This window comes from Arvicola amphibius, chromosome 2, assembly GCF_903992535.2.
Source record: "Arvicola amphibius chromosome 2, mArvAmp1.2, whole genome shotgun sequence".
Taxonomy (NCBI): domain Eukaryota; kingdom Metazoa; phylum Chordata; class Mammalia; order Rodentia; family Cricetidae; genus Arvicola; species Arvicola amphibius.
In genome coordinates this window covers 106419647-106435250 of record NC_052048.2, presented here as the reverse complement: position 1 = coordinate 106435250, position 15604 = coordinate 106419647, and positions in this window count along the sequence as shown.

The window sequence follows — 15604 nt, the reverse complement described above, 5'->3', positions numbered from 1 at the left end:
TGCTGAAGTTTTTTTCCACAATGCTTGCAGCCATAGGGCTTTTGTCCAATGTAACTGCCTTCATGACTGTTGATGACTGAACTGGGTGAAGGCTTTTCCAAAGTGTATAGAAGCATAAGGCTTCTCTACTTTGTGAGTTACTTTATGTTTCTCAAAACATGTTGCATATTTAAATGTTTTGCTACGTTGCCTACAAATGTACCTTTTCTTGCATTTTCTGCCTTCCACAATTTTTTTTACAAAGGTGTTGTATAAAAATATAACTCATATACAAAGATATATAAAATAATTAAGAGAAATGAAAGGAGTGAACAGGAAGGAAAAAGTCCTGGTGTTTGTAGAATAATAACAAGCATACGAAGTGGTGAACCACTGTGGCATGTCAGCATTCTAAATATTCAGCCAGAGTGGGTTAGTCATCAACTACACCCATCTATGGTCACAGGAGAATAGGGTCCCTCAACTGAGAAAATCCCTCAATCAGATTGGCCTGGATACAAAATCTGTGGGAACATTTTCACATTCCTGATTAAGGAGGACTTACTATGTTGGGTAGTGTGCCCATGGGCAGGAGATCAGGCTCTTTGCATGAAATGTATGTGCTAGTTAGTTTTGATCTACTTGACACAAGTAGAACCCACATTTGGGAAGAAGGAACCAGAGAGCAGAAAATGGCTTTATCAGACAGACATTTAGACACGTCTCTAGTAGCTTTGTCTTGATCACTGTATGAGGTAGAGTGGCCAAGTTCACTTTTTTTTTTTTTGGTTTTTTGAGACAGGGTTTCCCTGTAGTTTCTAGAGCCTGTCCTGGAACTAGCTCTTATAGACCAGGCTGGCCTTGAACTCAGAGATCCGCCTGCCTCTGCCTCCCGAGTGCTGGGATTAAAGGCGTGCACCACCACCGTCCGGCCCAAGTTCACTATTGGTGGTATCCTGTAGACATGTGGGCCAAGCTTGAATAAGGCAGGTAGCTGATTGACAGATGAAGATCACTCCAGTAAACAGGATTCTGCACCACTGCTACTTTACTGCCTGTTTCCAGATTCTTGTCATGCTTGAGTTCCTGCCCTGGCTCTTCCCCTTATGATGGTACTTACAAGAAAGCAAAAAACTGTCTTCCACCCCACCCCAGAGTTCTTTTTTTATTTTTTAGTCACAGCAAAAGGAAGTAAACAAAACACAGTACTAAAGCCCAAAGCCTCTAAATATAAACATAAAGTAAAACCATTTGACTATGAGGGGATCTTTTGTGTAATAATCCACAAGAAACCTTTTTTCCAGGCTCAATATCACATGACATATTTGTGACATTAATAGATTACACAAAAGAAATACACAAATATTGGATGCCACAGTTCAATGATCCATTAAAGGAATTTGTGTAGACTCATTTTTCACTTAGGTATATTTGGATCACTTGGCATGTTCTCAGTTGTCCTTTAAGTTGCAAAAGTATAACAGAAATTATTTTCTACTGAATATAAATTACCCCATATTCCTGCTGACATCTTTAGAGTCCTCTTCAATATTTTCTTCTAGTGCTTTTTCAAGAATAAAATCCAGAGAATACATTATGACACATTCATATTCAACATAAAACTTATTGCAACATAGTTCTTGTGATATGGGTATAGACACTAAATAACCACATTTTCACATCAAGAATTCAATACTAACATGACATTCATAAGGAGGACACAGTTGTTCACTGACTGAATAAACAATGGGAGCATGTAGTACTTTTTACCTATGGAGATCAGGTTCAAAAATGTTTCCTTCATCACATCTCTGTAGAGCTTCTTTTGACTAGAATCTAACACAGCCTGCTCTCCTGAGGTGAAGTTCACTACAACATACTCAAAGTTTATTGGCTCCTATGAGTACATATATTAATTAGGATGCTTAAATTCACTGACAGACTGACAGGATACATAATCATCTTGCATGTATGTTTCTGAAGAAACCTTGAATTATTATATAAATAGGATTTATTGAAGAATATCCATGGGATGCTATCTTGATTACTTGATGACCTACTGTCTCATTTACTATTCATTAGTGTGTCACTCACTAGCAGTTTCACACTTCTGAATTTTATGAACTGGATTCTTCAATTGTGATAGGAAATAAACTGCTTCTGCCCTAAGTAACTTTTCTTATAGTAATCTGTGACAGACAGAGGAAAACTCTGATATAAGGTATAGGAAGATGGGAAAGCCAAGGAGACCTAGGGGAGGAAAGAAAGCAGAGTCAGGGAAATGCCATGAAGCTGCTGAAGGAGACTCAAAACTTTTCTGGTAAGCCACAGACTTGTGATGATACATAGATTAATAAAAATGGGTTAATTTAAAATGTAGAGTTAGCTGATAAGAACGCTAAGCTAATAGGCCAAAGAGTACAAAATTAATACTAACTCTCAGAGTGGTTATTTTGTAAGCAGCTCTAGGAGCTAGTTAGTGGGACCAGGTGGGTGGAGAGAAACTGGTCCAGGGGAACCAGAGGAATGGAGAATATTTGTAGCTACATAATGGTGCCCAATGTTTGGCAACATAGATCTTCATAAAGAGTAAGAAAGCTTTAAAAAGGGCTTCTAGACTCACAAAACCAGGAGTCAAATTGGAGCTTCTTGGTAGCCACATTTTTTTCCGAGAGCCTCTGTTTGCTGGGGGCTAAAAAGACACTGCTCTTTTAGGACAGTGTCCTGCTGATCATGCTGGTGTCAGGAATGGCTCTGGCTCTTCAGGAGGTCCTGGTGTGGAGCACTTATGGCATTTTTGAGCAGCATGGGCAATTTTTTTTTGCTGGACCTGGGGTGGTAAACACGGCTTGCAGAGCTAGAGAAAAATATACATCCCCACTATGTTGAAAGGCTGAGAGAGGCAGAGTCAACATCCAGGATCTCAGCAAGCATACTACATTCCATGTAAAAACGAAACAAAACAAAACAAAATACTCCTTGTCAGAAAAGAATTTCAGATACACAAAGGACAGAATCAGATGCAAAAGACCTCTGAAGGAGACATAGTGTGTTTCAAAAATGTGCACAAGCTTCGATGAAAGAGGAAAAAAAAGAGTACAGACAGGTATAAAAAGAAGCAGCTATAAAAATAACTAAATAGCCATAGGTATAGCCTGACTTCCTTGTAAGTCAGTATACTTTTCTCTCCAGAGCTGTAACATTTGCAGGTATAATCTGACTTTCAAACAGTCAGGGTACCTTTTACTCCAGAGATGTAATACTTGTAGCTAATACATAACTCTCTCTGAACAATGAACCTAGTAATTTATGGGTATCCTTCTGGGAACAATGAACTTTAGGGGACTGTATCTATATCTTATTAACAAATTGCAACAAGTGTCATCCACAGAGAAACTAAAGAGTGAAATAAATGAACAGATGCTATGATTCAAAAAGATGTGGCAGATATCTATAAAATATTACACAAACACAGAATTTACCTTCTTATCATTCTTCTCCAAAACTGCCTATGCAACCGACTATGGAACCTTCTCCAAAACTGACTATGTTCTTGGCCAAAAACAAGTCTCAACAAATACAAAAAAATGAAATAATTCCTGTATCTTAAGGAACCACAAGGATTAAATCTGGATTTCAATAACAACAGAAAGCATACAAACATATGGAAATTGAGCAGCTCTATACTGAGTTATCAATTGGGCAAGGAATAAAAAACAAAAAAGAAAGAATTCCTATAATTCAATGACCATAAATGGTCAACATACCTAAATAATGGAACACAATGAAATCAGTACTAAGAGGAAAGTTCATAACACTAAGTTCCGTATTCAGAAGTTGGAGAGATCTCATACTCAAGACTTAACACATACCGGATTAAAGAGCACAAAGCTCTAGAACAAAAGGATGCATATACTCACAAAACAAGTAGATAGCTGGAAATGACCAAACTAAGGACAGAAATCAATAAAATACAAACAAATACAATACAAAGAACCAATGAAACAAAAAGTTGATTCATCAAGGAAATCAACAAAACAGATAAATCCTTATTCAAAATGAATAAGGCAGGAAGCAAATATTAAAATCAACAAAATTAGAAACAAAAAGAGGTACATAACAACAGTCGCTGAAGAAATCCTTAGGTCATACTTCAATGTATTTCAGAAAATTGGACAAAGAAATGGACTTTTTTAAATTTTTCCATTCAAAAATTTATGCTTCCTCCCCTAGACAAGTTTCTTGATAGATACCACTTACTGATGTGGGATGGTCTTCTGTTTTATGTTGATTTCATTGGTTGATAATAAAATCAACATAAAACAGAAGACCATCCCACAACTTACCAAAGTTAAAATAAGATCAGATAAAATAATCTAAATAAACCAATAACCCCTAGAGAAATAGAAGTAGTTATTAAAAGTCTCTCAACCTAAAAAGTTTCAGGAATAGGTGGTTTTAAGCATTTCAAAGAAGAGTTAATATCAATACTCTGAGTGGATAGAAATTACATTCTCTGCAAAAAAATTAACTCTCTGAGGTTAAAAGAAAGAGATGAAATATTAGTGTTTTTCTCAGTTACTGCAAGACTGTAATTAGTTATTTACAGAATCGACATTCCAACCCCTTCTGTTTAAAAGAGCGTACAGCAAAACAAGAAGCAGCAACTAAAATGCAATGTCACTGAGACCCAGGCATCTTATTAACTTTATCGAAGGCCTAGTCCTACTCTGGCAGGTGATATGGCTGGAAGTAAAGAACTTCCTTGGGGTGATCTTCCTATCCTTAGCTTATTATGGCTGGCTCCCAAACTACCCAACCAGAATATGGGAATTGAGAACAACAACAACAAAAAACCCTGACAACTGACTAATTTTCTAGAGACCAAATGAATAATAAAACACTACAGCAGATACATGCACTTATGATCATTGCTGCTCTGGAGCCAATAGTTAAGAAAGAAGCAGCCTGGATGTCCATCAGCTGACATCTGGACCGTGGATGTATTGCACATGTCCTCATTTGAATCCCACTCAAGAATGAAGAAAACCGAAAGGAAGTTTGCAGGTGAATGGAAATTACCAGAAATGTAATTATACAGAGCCAGTTCATGCAAAGCTACAACGTGAGACATGGTGGAGCAAGAGTTTAATCCCAGAATGCAAGAGGCAGAGGAGAGTGATCTCTGAGCTCTGGGCTTGCCTGGTCAACACAACAAGTTCCAGGGCTACCCAAAGAAATGCTGTCACCAAAAAGAAATAACAAAATAAAAATGAAAAGAAATATTGATATCTTAACTATAAATTAAAAATAAAATGAAAATTAAACTAATTATGCACACAAGACAAATAAATATATTATAATTATTTCCTTACTCAAGTCAATGTTCAAATAAACATTTTTTTAATCAGGTAGAAAGCATACTTGTTCTCTGAGATGAACATTCCAAAGTTTCCCAAGTAGACAGAAATTACAGTATCTACCAAAACCACCTAACTAGAGGCTAAAGGAAAGAGAAGAAATATTAGTATTTTTCCCAAGGGCTACCACACTCTAAGTTACTTATTAGAGGATTGACACTCCCAATCCCTTCTATCTAAATCAGCCTACATCCAAACAAGCAGCAGCAACAAAAATACCATGCCACTACCATAAAACTCTAAAGTCCTGCCTACCTTTCTTCATTCTGCAGCTTTCCAAAAGTCTAATCTGGGCCTCACAAACAAACAAAAAGAAATGCTGCACACAAATAAAACGTAAAGCAAAGTTAATATTTTCTGTCTTTAGACTGGTAATTTAAAAAACTGCAGTCAGAAGAACAAGAAAAAAAAATCCTACAATATCATCAGAAAAAAGAAACATGCAAAATCTATGCCTGATATGGTGGTAGGGAGTTAGACATAGCTTTATAGCAAACTTCATTCACACGGGGAGTATGGGGATCAATTCTGAGGCAGACTAGAAGAGGGAGGGGAGTGAAGGAGAGAGGAAAGAACGCCAGTGTAATACCCGAAATCCTAAATCAGCCCAAATCCAGGCACAAGAGGAGAACGAAACTATGAAAAACACACAACCCTACACAGTACAGCCTGGACTCAGCATCACCAATCCGCCAGTGCTGCAAAATCTGTTTGGATGCATGTCCGGCATGGATGCCCCCAAGATGGCTGACGACTGAAGGGAAGCAGCTTCTCCAGGACAGAAAAGCGGGAGAGTAGGGCCTCACGGTTGCCTGTGGGCTGCACAGTTCAAGAACATTGTCATAGGCATTGCTGGGCCAGAATATACCACATTCTACTGGACCGCATAGCACCAGGGGGAATTCTCAATGCTGGAGCCACAGAGAAGCTACTGTCCCAAACTTGCCAGGCAGGATTCCAGGAGCCCAATGTGCACTCACCATTTCGTACTTCTAATGGGTCTCAGTTTCCTCCCCAGAGGCCTGCAGTCAGCAAAACACAGGGCCGCCCAAAATGAGTCGTCACAAGGATTCCTTCTGCAAGGACACACTTTGAAAATGTTTTCCGGGAAGCACACTATGACTATCCACGCTACTCATTGGACAGTTCATTCCATTTAGTGAAGCTGTCCCTGACTGGCGACCTCTACTCACTCTACTTACTCCGTCCCTAAAGTATCTAAAACGTTTAAGAAATAGCAGTTTCGAACATTTGATGCCAGCATGCTTGGGGAAGGCAGAGTTCTGTGAATTTAAAGCTATTCGGGTATACATGCTGAGACCATGACTCAAAGCCAAACGAACTTTGCAGACATGGTGGCATGCATTTTTAAATCAAGAAATCCTGAAGCCTAAGCAAGAACTTCACTAGAGACTCACCTAGTCCAGAGCGCTAGTTCTAGGGCAGCGAATACTAACCAACGGGAGCGACTCTCAAAACCAAAACCAAAAACCAACCAATGGACAAAAATAATCAAGCAAAATAAGAAAACAACAACAGAGAATAATTTTTTTTAAAAAAGCAATAAATACCTTAAAATACTTGGTTTGGGGATAAACCTATTTCATTTTGGGATTTCTTGGTATGGCAAGAACCTAGTGTCTAGGGTTCACTCACTCACTTCCTCACATATCTATCCTTCCTCACCTGCATTTTCCTTCCAGTTAGATCCTGAAATTTGTTCTATTGACTCAAGTCTCTTGCCTTTAAGAATAAACTGGACTTCAGTGTAGGAGTAGGGTCCACTGAGATTAGGTGCAGAAACCACATATAGGATTGATAGGAAATCTCAAAATTTAGGGTTGAAGCAAAAGACCAGGACTGACTCACAACCTATGTTTCAATGCATCCATTTCCTACTAATACAATTAAAAGACAACAACAAGGAAATGCAATTGCTCAGTGATAGATGAACTAGACACGCATGCATGAGTACCCCACTAAGGATTCAAAGTTATAAGAAGCAACCACTGAATTTCAGAGAATGTTTTTGTTGATTTTTTGTTTTTGTTTTGTTCAAGGTCATGAAGAAAGCCTTCACTCAATACAGTAAATACTCCCAATTATCAGGGTCAGTATGAGTGCTAAGAAAGAACCCACAATGGTCATTCTCAGAATAATGGTGCAACGACACTGAATGCTTTAACCTTGGAACTTTATCATACCTGCTATTGCTTCCAGGATCATAAAATGATTCCTTCCACACCATGATATTCACTAGAGTAATAATGTCAGTCAAACTCACACTAACTTTTATTTATTTCATTTCATGATAATGGGGGTTTTTCTCACATATACATCAGTGTGTACCATGTGTGCCTGTCACCATGGGAGGACAGAAGATGATTTTATATCCCTTAGAGCTGGACCCACAGATGCTAGAAACCAGGCAAGGTCCTCTGGAATAGATGTCTGTGGTATCATCTACTGAGTCATATATCCACTTCTTATTCACATTAATATTTAAATAGAAATAAACAATAACATTCAACAATACTTCCTTTACATGGCTACCCTTGGGTGTTGAGATAATTTAGCTGTTAAAAGCTAGGCTCACAACTAAATTGCTTCTCAGAACATGACCATCACAGATGTTCTTCATATGACAGCGACTGTTTTAACTAATCTTATTCATGATGTGACTGACTGTCCTCACAGCTAATGAACCCCCATATTGGTGAGTTCAAAAATGTTCCTTTTAAGAAGATGATCACCTCTTGGCTTATTGACCGTGTATAGCACATATAGCACATATGCAGGGATGTAGGAAGACAGAAACTTTTCTATTTCTCATCATGTGTCAGTCCACAGATGAATATCTTGTCTTTTTCTACTTCCCATGTAGATTAGATCTATGTAAGACTCTCTTTGGGTCCTCATTGTTGTCTAGGTTCTCTGGGATTGTGATTTGTAGGCTGGTTTTCATTGTCTTATGTTTAAAAACAACTTATGAATAAGTAAATGTATGAATTGATTTTCTGGATCTGGATTACAACACTCAAAACAATGTTTTCTAGCTCTATCATTTGCCTGCAAAGTTAAAGTTGTCATTATTTTTTTCTGCTGTGTAGTATTCCATTGTGTAAATCTACCACGTTTTCCTTATCTATTATTCGGTCGAGGGGCATCTAAGTTGTTTCCAGGTTCAGGCTATGACAAACAATGCTACTATGAACATAGTTGAGCACATGTCCTCGTGGCACAATTGAACATCTTTTGGATATATACCTAAAAATGGTATTAAACTAAAAAGAACAGTACTCAACTTTATATTGAAAAGAAAAAAATCCAGGATAGCCATAACAGTCTTGTACAATAAAAGAACTTCTGGAGGCATCACAATCCCTGACTTCAAACTCTTCTACAGAGCTACAGTACTGAAAACATTCTGGTATTGGCATAAAAACAGACAGGAGTACCAAGTGAACCGAATTGAATACATGGATATAAATCTACACACTTTCAAACACCTGATTTTGGACAAAGCAGCAAAAAATATCAAATGGAAAAAAGAAAACATGTTTAACAAATGGTGCTGGCATAACTGCATATCAACATGTAGAGGAATGAAAATGACCTATATCTATCACCATGCACAAAACTCAAGTCTAAATGGATCAAAGACCTCAATATAAAGCCAACCACACTGAACCTTATAGAAGAGAAAGTGGGAAGTACACTTGAACACATTGGCACAGGAGACCACTTCCTAAATATAACCCTAGCAGCACAGACACTGGGAGAAACAATAAAAGGAACCATCTGAAACTGAAAAGCTTCTGTAAAGCAAAGGACATGGTAGACAGACAAAACAACAGCCTACAGTATGGGAAAAGACCTTCAGCAACCCCACATCAGACAGAGGGCTGATATACAAAATACACAACTAATTCAAGAAATTGGTCATCAAAAGAACAAATAGCCCAATAAAAATGAAGTACAGACCTAAACAGAGAACTCTCAACAGAGGAATCTAAAATGGCTGAAAAACACTTAAGGAAATGGTCAACATCCTTAGTCATCAGAGAAATGCAAGTCAAAACAACTCTGAGATTCCATCTAATACCTCTAAGAATGGCCAAGATCAAAAACACTGATGACAACTTATGCTGGAGAGGTTGTGGGGGAAAGGGAACACTCCTGCATTGCTGGTGGGAATGCAAGCTGGTACAACCCCTTTGGACGTCAGTGTGGCGATTTCTCAGAAAATTTGGAAACAACCTTTCTCACAAGATCATTTTAAAGGACAGAATACGCATAGAATGATCAAATTAGCTTGGGTGATCCAGCATAACACATAAGCATTTGTTTGCCCAAAGGGCAAGCCTGAGAAAACTTTCCAAATATCCCAGTTTAGCCTCGGAATAAGTCAGTGAAAAGACGTCTGATTTGAAACAATTGTCCTCTGTGACTGGGAATTGTGACACACTCAGAGAAAACCATTCGATCCTCTCACATGATCATTTGAGAGTGATTGAATTTACTTGGGTGATCCAGCCGAACACCCAAGCATTTGTTTGCCTTAAGCCGGATGTACCTTAGGGTTCAATATTAAGAAAAATATAAAATCAAAAGGGTGATGACAGGAAAACTCTAAAGCATCACTGACATAGCTCTTAAGGAGTCTACCAACGGAGCACAGCAGCCACCGACATTCACACCAGTGGAAGCCCACGGAAGTGAATCCATTCCACCTTAACTGAAGTTCAGAGAGTTCAAAGGCTTTCCGGCTCCTTCAAGGTTACACAACAGACAGTTTTGACCTAAGGTGTGGCTACAGGATGTTTTGCCTATACAAAAGGATACTTCATTCTAGGGTGTGGTTACTTGAAGTTCAGAGATGTTAGGAGGTAATTATCCTTGTTTGTTCTCTGTACCATGGTAAAGAAGTCTTTCACTTTCCCCTGCTTTTGGATTGTGTTACATAAGGGACATGAAAAATAAATTTGGGCAGATCACAGTATTCACTGGATGCCTTCCTGATTGTACCTGCTGTCTCTTGTTTATCTTTTTTCTTATACTTCACCTCCCTCAAAGTACTGACAAACACATGAACAAGTGGAGCAGAACATTGAGAGATACCACAGTCTAGAACAAGTGTCACCAACCTGGATAAACTACATATTCTGAGGTGGCACAAGTTCCAGGTGCCTTTTCACTATAGCCAGAAAGTAGCCTGGGACCCAGTAGTTGTCCTGGTACAGAACAGGTATGGAGACCGTGTGCAAAGCAAAGGGAAGTATGAAACCAATATTGGAACCTAGGGCACAGCTCTCTGCACGTGGCCTGATGAACATCTAGGCAGCAGCCCCGCAACATCTGCAATGTCACAAAGAGAATGCACAACTCCAGAAGCTCTAGACACACTCACACTTTCCTGCTTCTGAAGGATCAAGGTGTCCTCCCTATGAGCCTAAAATCAGCAGAAAACAATGTGGTACAGGTCCAATACCACACACCTCAGCATCTACACAGGACTCAAACTCAATGGCAATGGTGAGGCTTTGTGAATATCCAAGCAGCTCAGTGGGTATTTAATAAAGGGAAGTAACTGTATCTCTGCATGATGAAAGAGATGCTAGGTCTGGATATTCCGGATTCAAGATCCTTAGAACTAAACCATCAAGGATGGAATGAGGTAAACCTGTTTGAATCTTTTTCATTTTAGGCTTCAACCTATTCTTTTCCTATTTTGGTTTGTAGGTTTCCTTTTACTAAATCAACTTCTCTCTGTTGTGTAGCGCAGACTTTGATGAATGAAGCTCAGGTGAACTATATATCTCAGTCTCTCAGCTGCCGCTGACTTTTTTATGTTAATCTGCCATGGAATATTCCTGTACACTGTGCAAATTATGCTCTGATTGTTTTAATAATGAAGCTGACTGACCAATAGCCAGGCTGGATAAGGCTAAGCAGAAAAAAAACTTAAGAAGCAAAGGTCAGGAGGCAGAGGCAGGCAGATCTCTGTGAGTTCGAGGCCAGTCTGGTCTATTAGAGCTAGTTCCAGGACAGGCTTCAAAAGCTATAGAGAAATCCTGTCTTGATAAAACCAAAAAAGAAAGAAAAAAAAGAAGAAGCAAAGAAGGGCAGAGTCAGAGGAGATGACTGCCAGTCACCAAGCAAGTTGGACATTTAGAAAACGAGGTTAAAAAGCCGTGAGCCACATGGCAAAACATAGAAACATGGGTTAATTTAAATGTAAGAGTTTTCTAGTAATAAGTCTGAATTATTGACTGAGAGTCTATACTTCAGATAAGCCTCAGAGTGGTTATTTTGGAATGGGCAGTCTGGATAGGAAACTTCTTTCTACATTTAATGCTAGAACTTCCTGCAGTTTCTAATTTTTCTGGCTCAATTTCCCTATGAGTGTTTCGATCCTCACAAGCTTAAGGGGCTGAAAGGTTTATGCTCAATCATTGTGAATAATAATTTAATAATAATAATGGGCATAATCCATGCCTAAGAGGGAGCACAAGATTCCCTATTTTATCAGTTTCAAGAGGAGATTTTGGAGTTTCAGTCTTAGTAGTTGGCTTAAATACCCAAATTTTACAGATTTAAAAACATTATGCTTATATAGAAGAAGCCTAATTATGTGAGTTGATTTTTCTATGAGAAGACAGATGCTACCAGAAAGTCATGGCCCATGTTAACTAATTGAGATACAGAGCTTTCATAAATGGGATAGTGATGATCTGTTGCATTATTATAAAAACAAGACAAAAACCAACTGGAGACAGTATATTAGAAGTGTGGCAAAAAAAGAAAGAATATGGAGAAAGTATCTGGTGGTGGAACAAATGAAAAGGGAGTTTTGGGTTTTAAACATTGAATACCAATAGCATTGGAAGGAAAATAAAATCAGAACAAAGAAAATAATGTAATTCCTGACAGATTTATATAAATTACTGAAAATGGATCAATATAAAGCATATCTTTACATTATACTTAGGGTGCTTTTGATTGCCCTATGCAGTATATTAATTCATCTTACATAGGAATTTACTGAAAGGCAAACTGATGAACTTTCCTGACTCCATTATGAAGGCAGGAGACATTATTCTATATTATTAAAATTAAGATTCAATTTATTGTAAGAGCTGAGTTGCTCTCTGTTTTCAGGAATCTGAACTTCCAGAAGCCATGACCTTGACTTGTTTGTCAAAAGAGAATACCCTTTTCCTCCAGGGTATTCTTTTCTCCAGGTATGAACCTCCCTAAAACCTCTCTGATTACATAGTGATCACATGATTTTTTAAGGTTTTCTGTATTTCTTCATTACCCCATTGCTTGTCTTCTGTAAGCCTACTTTACAACTACTTCTGATAGGGAGAAGATGAGCAAGGAAGTCAGGGCCACGAGGGGTTGGTCCACCAACTGAGGCAGTGTGCCTGTTCTAGTGGGACCTCAATAATCCAGCTGAACCAGGTCTGAAGGAGCATGTGATCAAACCGGACTCTCTGGTTGTGGCTGACAATGGGGGCTGACTGAGAAGCCATTGATAAAGGCAACGGGACTTGTTTTTAGGGCATGTTCTGGCTTTATGGGACCCTAGTCAATATGGATGCGGAGCTCTCTAGGCCTGGATGTAAAGGGGGGAGGGCCTTGGACTTCCCACAGGGCAGGGTTCCCTGCCCTTGTTCAAGCAGCAAGAGAGAGGGAGAGGAAGTGGGGGAGCAGGAGGGGATTGGGAGGAGGGAAGGAAGTGTAAATATTTGAATGGAAAAATTTAAAAAAAAGAAAAGCTCTAATTAACTTGTTTGGGGACTCTTATGGTTTTAAAAAGGCTATATTCACTTCATTTGCTGTGTCTTCAAACTCTATAGACTCAGTACATATAATTTAGTTCAGAAGACAAATACATTTAATGGGATGGGTGCTGTTTTAAAGAAGTGGGTAGGATTTCTGACTAACTGTATTTAATCCAGCCGTGTGAAGTATATGTTCTGAAACTAGTGAGCAAGAGCCAAATGGTATTCCCAAGTTATGTTTACCACATACAACAGTTATAATGAGTCTCTTTGCATTCTTTTCATTTTTTCAAGCTGTTATGTCACACATCTGGTCCTCCAAGGTCTCAGGCTGACTAAGGGGTATTTGAAGAACAGCAGTCACAGCAGGGATTAAGTAGCACTTGGCTTCACCCCAAGTTTCATCAACATGATGATTAAGGAAAATAGATTCAATGACAGTGAAATGATGAGATTGTAATTTGAATGTTTCTAAGTCATCAAATATTTCATAATTGCTTAGTTTTGCATAAAATATATTTTCATGGATTGATAATGCTTACGTAGGAAAAGCTTACAGATAGTGTGACATTTTAATTTCGTTTTATTTATTTTTGTGTGGGGGTGCTTTGCTGCACGTATCTCTATGTCCCACTTGCACATTCATGCCTTCTAGGCCAGTAGAAGACATTAGATTCCCTGGAACTGGAGTTACAGACTGTTATGAGCCACCATTTCCCAGGCATCAATAAGTGAAGCAAGTACTCTTAACTGCTGTGCCATCTCTCTGGCCCCCATATTCAAATTAATAGTCTAATTGATTATTTCATTTGGTCATTCTGTCTCCTAATTTTTAAAGGATCATTTTTAGTTGAACAAAAGATACTGTAATGCTGTAACTGGTTCTGACCATTTGCATAGAAAATAATGTCAGAAGCAAGTGTAATTCATTTGAAAACAAATCCTGGCTGCTTTGCTTGCACTTTGATGGTGTGACTAGATGATTCAAGGTGTTGGTCTGAGAATCAGATGCTTATTGGAGAGATTTGTTTATAACACAACTGGATTGAGAGAATGAGAGAGGACATAACTGGTTTTTTAAAAATAATATGCATCAGCATTACACAATCTAATCCTCCAAGTTACTCTTTAGGTAGCCATCACTTCTTTTTCCATTTGCAATGATGAAATTTTCTAAGACCAGTGGATCATGAGGACATAATGCTTGAATCAGGTGTTTGATTTCTCATCTGAACTGAACATGTTTACTATTCAGGAAATCCTCTATCACCCCATAGATCATCTGGGGTCTGAAGAAAATCCCTTCCTGTGGGGATTATGGTCTGTGTCTGGGCATGTTCTTGGGGGACCTCCCTAGAAGAAAATTAAAAGCTGAATTGGGAGAAACCCTAAGCCTTTTCACTGGGTGCTTGAGACCTTCATGGCTCTTAGGCATATTAGAAATTACAATAAGTGAAGATAACTGTTTCTAAGTAGTTGGAAGTGGGTTTTTCTGACACAAGAGGCAATTGCCTATAGTTTACCAACCTAACTGCTCACTCTCTTTCTTTAGTCAAGGCCAATATCACAACCATGATTCTTTTAGAAAGCCATCACTAAGATCCTCCTGAAAAATAAATGCTCAAGTATGTAGAGTTAAAGAAGCCTGTTAGGTATAATGTAAATATTCTAATGATCAAACCTTATTAAAGTTAAATTGTTTTACTGTACAACTTGGATTCTGTTCCCCTTGTTCTCTGTGTTAAGGGACAGTCCATTAATTCTGTGTTGATACATTTTTTTTCATATCAGCCTTCCCTGGGAAGCTATTCAAAGATTTTGATAGCCTTCTCCATACTATTTCTTGGTCTGAGTCCCCTCCTGTCCTAGATTCATACATTCTCTTTCCATTCCCATTCTATGAGTTATTCTTTAAACAATTGGAAGGATGTTCATCTGATCTCTATGCTGTTCACGCCACCACTTCAATAGACTGTTTCCTTCCTTTAAACTCAGGTTTGCACTCAGTGCAGAACTTACCATAATAGCAGCCCTTTGAGCAAAGTTGCTCAGATTTCTTTTTTCTACTGACAGTGGATGTGTGATGTGACTGCCTTGCAGGCAGGTGGCCCATAAATCATCAGCTGCATTTTTGTGTCTTATTATAGTGCCACTTTGCTTTGGGTTACGGTGATGTTCTGAAGCTCTACTATCAGTAACTGACAAGCTATCCAACAGAGAGGATAACCTGTTCCAATACTCATAGGCTACAATACAATTAAAGTCACTGCTTAATTTATTTACTTTTGAAAATGTAAATAGTCTACCAAAAGCAATAAAGTTCATGGCATTATTCTACTTTTATTATGTTTTTTTCCAGGATGGAAAGAAGGCACAGCATGCACCATATTGTCATCTGCAATAATTTTATTTAGA